The following is an 11,998-nucleotide window of genomic DNA, read 5'->3' as shown; positions in this document are numbered from 1 at the left end:
TCTCCTTTTTTGGTAAATGTAGATGTACTGTTTCTTGGCCATAAAATTATTATGTTAACTGTACTCTTTTGTGAGTGTTTCAATCAGATATGTCGTTCTCTGGCTTACATCCATGGTGTTGTTGGCGTTTGTCATCGTGATATAAAACCTCAAAATTTATTGGTAACATTTTTCATTGCATTATGTCGGTCATAATGCTTTTTCTGTTTTGCTGGCATTCTTCATAAGTTATTTTCTTAAGACTGACAGGGACTATGTTATGAAATGGCAAAGGTTGACCCCCATACTCACCAGCTTAAACTTTGTGACTTTGGCAGTGCCAAGAAGTTGGTGAGCATTTCTTCCCCTATAGTACTTTCATGTTTCATGCCATTGTAATTTTTTTTCATATTTTGCTTGAAAGGTCTCATTAATCCTTATATCAGGTGAAAGGGGAGCCCAATATATCATATATATGTTCGCGTTATTACAGAGCTCCAGAACTTATTTTTGGAGCTACAGAGTATACTACGGCAATAGATATATGGTCATTGGGTTGCGTCTTAGCAGAATTGCTCCTTGGACTGGTCGGTAATCTCTGATACTTATATGACTGTCATTCTTTGTTGGATAACCAGTCTTTAATAACTTTTTCAGTGCCATTCAGTGTCATGACTCGAGATCCTCTTTGCCATCTCAAATTATCTATATGGAGGCTATGAAAAATAATAAAATCAAGGATTAAGAGATATGCTAGTGCTGGTTGACTCAATGATATTGGTGTATTGTCAATCTCTCATCATTTTCTATATGCAAATGTTTTACTTTGTTTTGGTACCTTTTTATTGAATTGCTGAACCATAACGATGTTCATTTTAGCGGATCAAATCTGTTTTTAAAAAGTGGGCTATGTTGCTCTAAGTCAAATTTCCTTCTGGACATTTTTTTTGTGTTATTTGTTTATGGTGGTTCTCATCTGTAAAGATCTGTAGTTTGTATCCCCTGTAAATTAAAGAGGAGTGGTATTTTGAGATACAAAGATAATACCTCTGTGGTACAACCCTTGCCACCCGGCTATGTTCTGTTTGGCTTAGTGGAAAATGGACAATCCATGTACTAAGTCATGTCAAGATTGCTATTAACAGGTATTTTCAGAGGAAGTGAAAACAATACGAAAGCAGTTGTGCTTGAAAAATAAGAAAGATTAGCTAGTTCCATACAGGATAACTGAGGTGTAAAATCATAAATGACAAACTCATTGAATCTCTGAACTCCATGCAGAATTAGGTCTATAGGCATCTGAATCTAGCACATGCTGACATGCTTACAAAGATATTAATGAAATTTCAAATTTGGAATAATCATGGTAAATCTGAATTTCGCTTGACTGGTGAAGCTATATCCCATTGATTATGTTAGTTTTAACTTTCTACTATCTGGGCCAGTCATTGCATTCATATGACTATATCATAAGTGCAGCCAGATCTGTTTCCAGATTTTTTATCGTTCCAATAGCTGTGTCATATACTTTGCATGAGTACCTCCTTCCACGTGGTTAAAAATATTTTTGGGTAGAGGCTTCAATAGTTTCAAATTAGTTTACTTGTATTTTTGTACAGGTCTTTTCCTGAAATTTTGCATATGTAGGAATATGTTATTCTATTGTGTATGCCAAAGGATAAATATGGCATTCTGTAAAAGCAGTTCAACTTGTTTTTTCTGTAGGCAAGGCCAGTGTTTTAATTACAAGCTCTCAGGAGGATATACTAAGGATAATGAGAAACATACAGAAACAGACTTTGAACGAAGAGGCTGCAAGTGCAACACAAGAATGTGACTCTTTGCTGTATAACTGGTTTGCATCTAAAATTTTGGTGGGGTCCTAGGTAATGCCCTTAGATGGGTTCCTAAGTGTAACACTGCCTCCCACCCCCTAGTTCTGTCTCGGGTTATAGGAGGTCAGAGGTGTTACTTATTGAATTGACCCGACCTCCATGGTCTGTTATGAAGATGGGGTTATATATATATATATATATATATATTTTAATAAATTTATTTATTTATAATTCCAATGTCGTCAAAACTCGAAACAAATGCCACCATCACGTCTAGCTTGCTGAGAGTTTTCCAACAATATAAATTTTTTCTCAATCTGTTAAATTTGGCAACTAGGGCCAAACTCCACCTTGGACAGCTCATATGATGCAGCAGATATTTTTATTGGATTCCTCTCTTTGAGAGGTGTAGGATTGATTTAAAGATAGTCTCATTCTGACATGTACAAATGGAATTATGAATTTATTTTGTTTATGGACAAATTGTCAAGGTCAGCCAGCAAACTAGGGTAGGCTCAGAAGCCCAACAGTCACGTCTATTCATCCTCAACGTTTGCTTATAAATACAAGGTGCCTTTGCCTCATTTGGACATCACTCATCTTCTCACACATCTCTCTCTCCTATTATGATTGGTTACAGATTTCAGGGCAACCTCTCTCCACATGTGCGAAGAAGAAAAAGACTGTTTTCTGCGTTGACCGAATTTTAGGGATAGTTTGACGAAGCTTTGACCAGCAACATTGACTTTGTTTGACTGCGGATTTGTGGGATTCTTTCTGTTTGGGCAAAGCCGCATTTCTGGGCACAGAAATTGAGGCAATCTGCACTGTTTGATCAATGTTGACTGCAGTGTTGACTTGTTTGACTGAGTATTTTCGGACTGTTTTGGGCTGATTTGATTTGCTGTTGGAGGCCAAGTTGACTAAGTTTGAACGAGCTGTTTTGGAGGTCAAAATCTGCCCTGTTGACCAGCGTTGACTTTCTAATTAGGACTTTCTGTGGCTGCTGTTTGACTGGTCAGAATTCACTTTGGTGGGGCAAGTGAATATTGCATATTGTACTCTCTCTTTCTGCTGAACTTTTGAAGAATAATAAGAAGAATTAATGAAAGGGTTTCCCCACATTGGGGTTTGTCCCTGGCTAGTGCCATATCTTGTGTCCTCTTGTCTTGGGTTGTTTTCTATTGTTTTATTTATGTTCTATCTGCATTTATTGTCATGTTAATGTGATTGCTTGATTTGTTGTTGGAGGCCGAGTTGACTAAGTTTGAACGAGCTGTTTTGGAGGTCAAAATCTGCCCTGTTGACCAGCGTTGACTTTCTGATTAGGACTTTTTGTGGATGCTGTTTGACTGGTTAGAATTCACTTTGATTGGGCAAGTGAATATTGCATATTGTACTCTCTCTCTTTCTGCTGAACTTTTGAAGAATAATAAGAAGAATTGATGAAAGGGTTTCTCCACATTGGGGTTTGTTCCTAGTTGGTGCCATATCTTGTGTCCTCTTGTCTTGGGTTGTCTTCTACTGTTTTATTTATGTTCTATCTGAATTTAATGTCGTGTTAATGTGATTGCTTATCTGGAAATTGATATTGGGCTAATAAGAAAATTGAAGTAAATTGCTCTTTAGCATAGAACATACCATTGCTATCTAAAATTAACATGGTATCAGAGCTGAGGTGAAGACAAAGCCCAATCAAGAGTGAAAAGAACAATCACTGAGAGTTGTTGGACAAGAGTCAATGGCCTCCACTTCCTACTTCAAATATGATGACAAGCTTCATGATAACTCTGATTATCATGCATCGCAGATGTCTCTTGATTTGACTTTAGAAGAGCAAGATGTTATGGACTATATGTAGGGAAAGATTTCTGAACCTCCTTCTAATGCATCGGCTGTTGCTAAGGCAAAGTACAATAAGGGTGAAGTCAAGGCAAAGAATATCATCAAGGATTCTATTCATAAGCATTTAGTTGCTTATGTCTCTGATTTGAACACATCAAAGGAGATATATGACAAGTTGGTTGGCATGTTCAAAGCTAGCAATGAAAACCAAGTTCTCTTTCTCAAAAACAAACTGAAGGATATAAAGAAGGGAAGAGGTGAAGACACTCAATCCTATTTCATGAGGATTACTGAGATAAAAAATGATCTTTTTTTGATTGGAGAAGTTATTGCTGATAGGGAGCTCACTCTCATTGCCCTTAGAGGACTCCCTCGTGAATGTCACTTGTCCAACACTACTATTTTTAACAACGACAGGATTCCAGGTTTTGAAGAATTGCTGACTAGATGTTCTCAAGAAGAAACAAGGATGATGGAACTAGATATTCCTTCAAATAGGAATGATCTTACCGCATTCTCCGCTCATGCTAAAAAGAACAATGTAGGTTCAAAGAAGCAATGTCAAGGAAGGTCCAGTTTTAAAAATGGAAGGAAGGGAAGATATTTCATTTGCAACAAGTTTGGCCACTACTATGCTAGGGAGTGTCCTAATAGAAGGGATACACCTCATGATGATGATAACCACAACAACAACAATTTCAGGGGCAACAACAATCAAAGGAATGGCAGATTCAATAACAAAGGAAAAAGGAATGCTCCCGCTCCTCATCAAGGAAATGGTCGCCCTCCCAAGATATCAAGAAATACCAGGTATGATGAATCTAATGTTGTTGATAACAAGAAAAAAGAATTTTATCTTTTATTTGCCCTCTCTATTGCCTCTCCTCTAGACATCTTGGGAAATTGGTTGATTGATAGTGGTGCCTCAAGGCACTTCATTGGGTATAAGGAAGATCTTTCAAATCTGATTGAAAAGGATACAAATTTGGAAATTATCCTTGGAGACAATGCCACCTATCCCGCGAAGGGAGTTGGGAATGTTACTCTTCAATTGAATCAAGGTAACGCCATTCATCTACAAGAAGTATTATATGTACTCGATCTAAAGAAGAACCTGGTATCTATCTGGGCGATGGAGGACAAAGGATTCAAGGTAGCATTCATCGATGGAAATGTACATGTGTGGAATAAAAATTTCAAAGATGCATTTACACTTGGATTCAGGCTTGATAGCCTATATCAAGTTGGAGGAAGTCCATTGGGAGCTATGTCTTGCGACACATCACTTCAATCCGAATTATGGCACTGAAGGTTTGCCCATCTACATTATAAGGTTCTACCCGATGTGAGGAAGATGGTGATAGGTATGCCCGAATTTAAAGTAGAACATGAAGGTGTTTGTTAAGGGTGTGTTGAAGGAAAGCATACAAGGGGACCATTCCCCTCAGGTGATAGCAAAACCACCGACATATTGCAATTAGTTCATTCTGATCTATTTGGCATGATGCTCGTGAACTCTTTGGGAGGATATTTATATTATGCTATCTTTATGGATAATTTCTCTCGCAAGACTTGGATATATTTCTTGAAGAAGAAGGACGAAGTATTCTCTTGGTTTCGTTCTTTCAAAGCCTTGGTCGAAAATTAAACAGGGAAGAAGATCAAAATATTGAGGATTGATAATGGAACCGAATATGAATCAAATGAGTTCAATAACTATTGTAGAGAAGCTGGCATTAAGAGGGAGACTACTATCGTAGAAATGTTGTTGCTGAAAGGAAGAACTGTTCTATTGTAGAAGCCACTCGTGCCATGCTTCATGATCAAAGCCCTCTGAAGTTCTTATGGGCCGAAGCTGCAAAAACTGTCGTTTATGTTCAAAATAGATGTTCTCATCAAGCATTGGACTCCAAAACTCCCGAAGAAGTTTTCTCCAATAAGAAACCTGATGTTTCTCACTTTAGAATTTTTGGTAGCCCCGTATATTTTCATGATCCGAAAGAAAAGAGAAGCAAATTGGATGCTTCTGGGAAGAAAGGAACATTTGAGGGCTACAGTGAAACTTCTAAGGCATATAGAATCTATGTGCCTGGTCAAAGAGAAGTGGAGATAAGTCATGATGTCACCTTCGATGAGGATGCTGCCCTTGGGAAGATTAGTAACCTTCCTATTCCAAGAAAGGACAAAGAAGCAAATTCAGGAAATCAGGGAGAACCACAGGATGAGCCGATGCCCGATGCTGAAGGACCAATGGATCCCCTTGATTCACCCCCTCATGAGCCTTCCTAAAAAAGGAGACCCTCATGGCTTAGGGAAACTCTCGAAGACGCCGAGAGACATGTTGCACCTAGGGGGAGTCGGGGACATTTTGTGAAAGTAAGAAGCCGAACAGGTACCAAGGGTACTTAACTGCAATGAGCACCATTGTTCAATCTGAGCCTTGCACATTCGAAGACGCTGTAAAGCACCAAGTTTGTAAGGATGCTATGAATGAAGAGTATGAGTCGATTGTGAAGAATGATGTTTGGGATGTGGTCCCTACACCCAAGGACAAATCCGTTGTCACCTCGAAATGGCCCTACAAGATCAAGCATGGAGCTGATGGAAGTGCTGAAAAGTTCAAGGCTAGATTTGTTGCTCGAGACTTCTCTCAAAAAGAAGGTGTGGACTACGATGAGATATTTGCACCTGTTGCCCGATATACCACCATCCGTTTGATTATAGCCCTTGCTGCCTCGCAAGGATGGAATCTACATCAGATGGATGTCAAGACCGCCTTCTTACATGGTTCAATTAAGGAGGAAGTCTATGTAGAACAACTCGAGGGGTTTGAAGTTCAAGATCATCAGACACATGTATGCAGGTTGAAGAAAGCCCTCTATGGGTTGAAGCAAGCTCCCCGAGCTTGGTATGAGAGGATCGACAACTATTTGATGAAGCGGAGATTTACAAGAAGTGAAGTTGATCTGAACCTTTATCTTAAGGTTGAGAATGATAGACCTCTCATCTTGGTACTTTATGTGGACGATCTTTTTCTAACAGGTGCATACCTTCTTATTCATCAATGTAAGAGGGAGTTGGCTTCTGAATTCGAGATGAAAGACCTAAGACTGATGCATTACTTCCTAGGGTTGGAGGTCTGGCAAAAGCTAGGTGAGATTTTCCTTTCTCAAAGAAAATACATTGTGAAGCTACTTGAAAGATTTGGGATGGTGGACTGCAAGTCCGTGACTACTTCGATGGAACTTAACTTCAAGAAGTTATGTGGAAGTGCTGCTAGGCCCAATTTGGGAAATCCTTCTGAGTATCGGGAACTCGTGGGGGCCTTGATGTTCTTAGTGAACTCTCGTCCGTACATATGTTTTGCAGTGAACACATTGAGTCAGTTTATGGTCGAGCCTCATCACATACACTGGATTGCTGCCAAGAATCTCTTGAGATATCTTCGAGGCACAATCACCTATGGACTGAGATACACTGTCGGGAATGTGAGGCTCCATGGTTATTCTGATGCTGACTGGGCGGTAGTGTGGTGGATTGTAAAAGCACATATTGATGTTGCTTCTCTCTAGGTTATGCTTCGATATCCTAGATGAGTAGGAAGCAGAAGTTAGTGGCTTTGAGCACCGCTGAGGCTGAATACATTGCTGCTAGTATGGCCTCCTGTGAAGCTGTTTGGTTGAGGAAGCTCTTTAGTGAGTTGTTTGGACATGTGCTGGATACCACTGTGATCTATTGTGACAACCAAAGTGGGATTCGTCTTTCAGAGAATCACGTGTTTCATGATCGCTCCAAGCATATTGAAATAAGGAACCACTTTATTTGGGATATGGTACAACGGGGAGCAATAAGGCTTTGTCATATTGGAATTGATGATCAGGTCATAGATATTCTTACAAAGCCCTGGGGGAAGGTCAAATTCTTAACCTTTCGTGAACGACTTGGAGTCATGGAGAGACCCTCTTATGAGGGTCCCGTATGAGATGGATATTGAGCTCTGGGAGCTCCGAGGGCTTTGGGTACTTCTTGGAGCGATGAGCGACCATAGCGTGAGTGGTTCACCTTCCCCTAATGGTGCGCAATGTACAGGGTGAGTGGTTCACCTTCCCCTAATGGTGCGCAATGTACAGGGTGAGTGGTTCACCTTCCCCTGTGATACCCCATGTTGAGATATGCATAAGATGAGTGGTTCCCCTTCTCCTATGGCCTAAGTCACCAGATTCGTCCTAAACCCCCTGCGAATCCCGAATCCGGCAAATCCGACACGATTCGGTCCGGATTCGTGTCCAAATCACAGGACACGTCGTGTCCAAGGGCGTATCGTGATTTTCAAAAGCGTGTTGCGATTTTAGGACACGTGTCCGGTTTCTAGGACTTGCTAAGCTTAGCGCGGGAATGAAAAGGGCGTATTTGCTCTTTAAAATTGTCATTTGGCAAGTGATTTGTGCTGTTGGAGCAAGGAGTAAAGCATTTTGGTAGCTTCATGATCAAGTCTAGGCCCTAGTATTGATATGCTATTCATGGTAATGTTAAATTCTTAAAGTAAAAGTGACATTCTCCTTAATCTTCATTTTCATCCTTTTACTTAAATTTTTAACATTACCATGAAATGACTCAGGATGTTTGAGAGTGGTTCCAGCCTCATTGGATTTCATATGGAGAAAGTAGAATTTTAGATTTCATTCAAAATCCAGCAGACTTATCAGTTTTTCAGGATTTTAGGATTGGGGGATTGCAATGTTTCCATTGAATTTTGTCATGTATTAGGGTATGGAACTTGTATTTAATCAAGAGCACCAAACCAAGAGCTTCTGAATATGTCGCTCTCGCTCCCGTTTTCGTCCCCGCTCCCCGCTTTCGCTCCCGCTCCCAAGTAACACTATTCCTGATGATATGGGTCTGGACACCACTGTTGAGTTGGCATTGGCCAACATGGATCTCAATGATCCAGTGCTAGAGCCTGTTAGATTTGATGACTTAGAGGGGTCAACCTCCATACCAGCAGATGCAGAGGCGACTATGGATACAGCGGAGTAGGAGGATGTAGAGGAGAGCAGTGGGGACCATGATGATGGGGACAGTGATGCTGATTCTGACGCTGATTGATGCCTTGAGGCTTGTATACCTGTAGTTGTTTTATATTTTCTATTTCTATTTGCCATTGGCATTGCACCAACACTACCTATGTAACACATTTTGATTTGATGACTTAATGAGAAAACTACAGTTGTCAGTGTGTTTATCTTACTATCTTGTAGTTGTAAGTTGTCTTTCAGTTATGAATTATGAATCATGATTTAAATTTTTAATAGATTTATCATTTATGTGACCAGTACCACTGACATTTATTTGAATTTTGTATGTACTATGCATGATAATAGCTATAGATGAAGATCTATGTTTGAAATCAATAAATTTGTATCATTAATTAAAATTTGTGTAAGAAATATGATAATATCTAATTTTTAATATATATATATATATATATATATATATATATATATAAATATCTATATATTTTTTAATAAAATAATATATAACGTGTCCTAACGTGTCCTGTTCCGGGGGGTCAGCGTGTCTGAATCTGACACCACGAATCTCGAATCCTACGTGTCCCGAATCCCTGTGTCAGGTGACTTAGCCTATGGCATATGAGCAGGATGAGTGGTTCACCTTCTCTTGTCGGTACATCCTACCCATGTAGTCTGGGACTCATGGGAAGTACCTCTCATCTGGCCAATGAGTAGGGAAATGAGGATAGGGACCATAGTACTATCGATGGATGTATCGTGTACTATCGTACTTCCAATGCTAGGATGTTTGGTATTGATCTGGGATCAATGGAGAGTAACTTTGGGTCAGTGGATAGTAGTATGATACACTCTCGATTATTGGAGACTGACTTCGGGTCAGTGGAGAATGGTATGATACATTCCCGATCATTTTCTTCTTCATTATTTCTTCATGGTTCAGCAGCGTAGAGCAAAGTAGTGATGGTACAAATTGTTAGATGGTTTGACAGGTAGAGTTCCTCCTAGTTGAGAGGGAGTGTTTAATTTGGCAACTAGGGCCAAACTCCACCTTGGACAACTCATATGATGCAATTGATATTTTTATTGGATTCCTCTCTTTGAGAGGTGTAGGATTGATCTAAATATCATCTCATTCTGACATGTACAAATGGAATTATAATTTTATTTTATTTTTTAATTGTATTATTTTTTTTTAATTTTTTGTTTTTTGTTTTTTTTTTTAAATTTTTTTTTTTTTATGGACAAATTGTGAAGGTCGGCCAACAAACTAATGTAGGTTCAGAAGCCCAACAGTCACGTCTTTTCATCTTCATTGTTTGCATATAAATACAAGGTGCCTTTGCCTCATTTGGACATCACTCACTTTCTCACACATCTCTCTCTCCTCTTATGATTGGTTACGAATTTCTAGACGACCTCTCTCCACATGTGTGAAGAAGAAGAAGATTATTTTCTGCATTTACCGAATTTCAGGGATAGTTTGACCAAGCTTTGACCAACAATGATGACTTTGTTTGACTGTGGATTTGTGGGATTCTCTTTGTTTAGGAAGGCTGCATTTCTGGGCGCAGAAACCGAGGCAATCCGTACAGTTTGACCAACATTGACTATTGCGTTGACTTGCGTTGACAAGTTTTGACTGAGTATTTTCGGACTGATTTGGGCTCATTTGATTTGTTGTTGGAGGCTGAGTTGACTAAGTTTGAACAAGCTGTTTTGGAGGTCAAAATCTGCCCTGTTGACCAACGTTGACTTTCTGTGGCTGCTGTTTGACTGGTCATAATTCACTTTAATTGGGCAAGTGAATATTGCATATTGTACTCTCTCTTTGTGCTGAACTTTTGAAGAATAATAAGAAGAATTGATCAAAGGGTTTCCCCACATTGGGGTTTGTCCCTCGTTGGTGCCATATCTTGTGTCCTCTTGTCTTGGTTTGTCTTCTTCTATTGTTTTATTTATGTTCTATTTGCATTTACTGTCATGTTAATGTGATTGCTTATTTGGAAAATGATATTGGGCTAATAAGAAAATTGAAGTAAATTGCTCTTAAGCACAGAACATACCATTGTTATCAAAAATTAAAACAATCCGACCCCTCGATTAAAAGTTATGCCCATTTGAAATTTAGCCAATTACATTAGGCCACACCGACATCGAGTTGCCATGTAGTGTCCAAGTGGCACTGCCACGTTAGTTTGGCATGGATCCATGTCATCGCAGTACTGACAAATGGCATCCATGTGTGATGTTGCCATGTCATCATAGCGTTGGTCCACATCATCACGAGTTTTCTTCGTGGCGTCCATGTGGTCCCTATCCGATCCTTGTGGCATTGCCACGTCAACTCTGGTGCAAGCCCCACCTAGCCCTTCCCCATTGTGTTTTGTGGTGTTTTCCTGTTATATTCTGTTAAAATTGGCAACTAGGGCCAACTTCCACCTTAGGACAACTAATATGATGGAGATGATTATTGCATTGGATTCCTCTTTTAGAGAGGTACAATTTTGATATAAAGATCATCTCATTTTGACAAGCAGAAATGTAATTTTGAATTTATTCTTTCTCATGGACAAATTATCAAGGTCGGTCTCAATCAAATGTAGGCTCATGTAGCCCAATGGATGGGTCTCCTCCCCCTCAACGAATTGTATAAATAGGAGTGACCCTTCTCTCATTTGGACACTCACTCATCTCATCACACCATCTTCTCTCTCCTCTCTTGATTGGTTCGTACAACTTGGAGACTCTTTTCTCGTCGCACGTGTGGAAGATTGTTTTTGGAGGCCGATTTTTTTTTTGATTAGGGCAGCGTTGACCCGCTTTGACTTGGGTACTTTGACTGTAGCGTTGAATTCTGTTTTGGGCCAGAACTTAGATCTTTTTAGGCCGCATTCTTTGGCATGCAAATTGAGGCATTTGGGGACAGTTTGACCACATTGACTGTAGTGTTGACTTTTTGTTTGGCTGTAGAAAATACAAGCAGCATTGTTTGGGATGACCGAGTTGTTTTGGGTTGACTTTGATCCTCTCTTGAGGCCGTACTATTCTGCTATTGATCGAGCTGATGTTAGGTTGATTTGGGGTAGCTTTGACCACCATTGACTTTTTGATTAGGGCTGCATTGATTGCTGATTTGGAAGATTTGTTTTGGGCTTGTACTTATGATATTTGTACACTCTCTCTCTCTGCTGAACTATTGAAGAATAATAAGAAGATTTGATCAAAGGGTTTCCCCATATTGGGGTTTGTCCCTGACATACGCCACATCTTGTGTCCTCTTGTCTTGGCTTGTCTCCTGCATATGAT

The 11,998-nt window shown here is 39.6% G+C and overlaps 1 protein-coding gene across 1 annotated transcript in view; it reads left to right on the top strand.

Annotated features, from left to right (window-relative positions):
• The first annotated feature begins 82 nt into the window (after positions 1-82).
• Positions 83-11,998, top strand: part of LOC149219611 (shaggy-related protein kinase epsilon-like) — a 198,217-nt gene continuing 186,301 nt past the window's right edge. The window contains exons 1-3 of the mRNA XM_089384426.1: positions 83-162; positions 274-330; positions 426-566. The gene's annotated coding sequence lies outside the window, so the exon portion shown is untranslated. The remainder of the gene's footprint in view (positions 163-273; positions 331-425; positions 567-11,998) is intronic.

This window comes from Pinus tabuliformis, chromosome Q, assembly GCF_031772625.1.
Source record: "Pinus tabuliformis cultivar Carrire ecotype Pingquan chromosome Q, CPIR1, whole genome shotgun sequence".
NCBI classification, from domain to species: domain Eukaryota; kingdom Viridiplantae; phylum Streptophyta; class Pinopsida; order Pinales; family Pinaceae; genus Pinus; species Pinus tabuliformis.
This window is presented reverse-complemented; position numbering and strand designations above follow the sequence as displayed.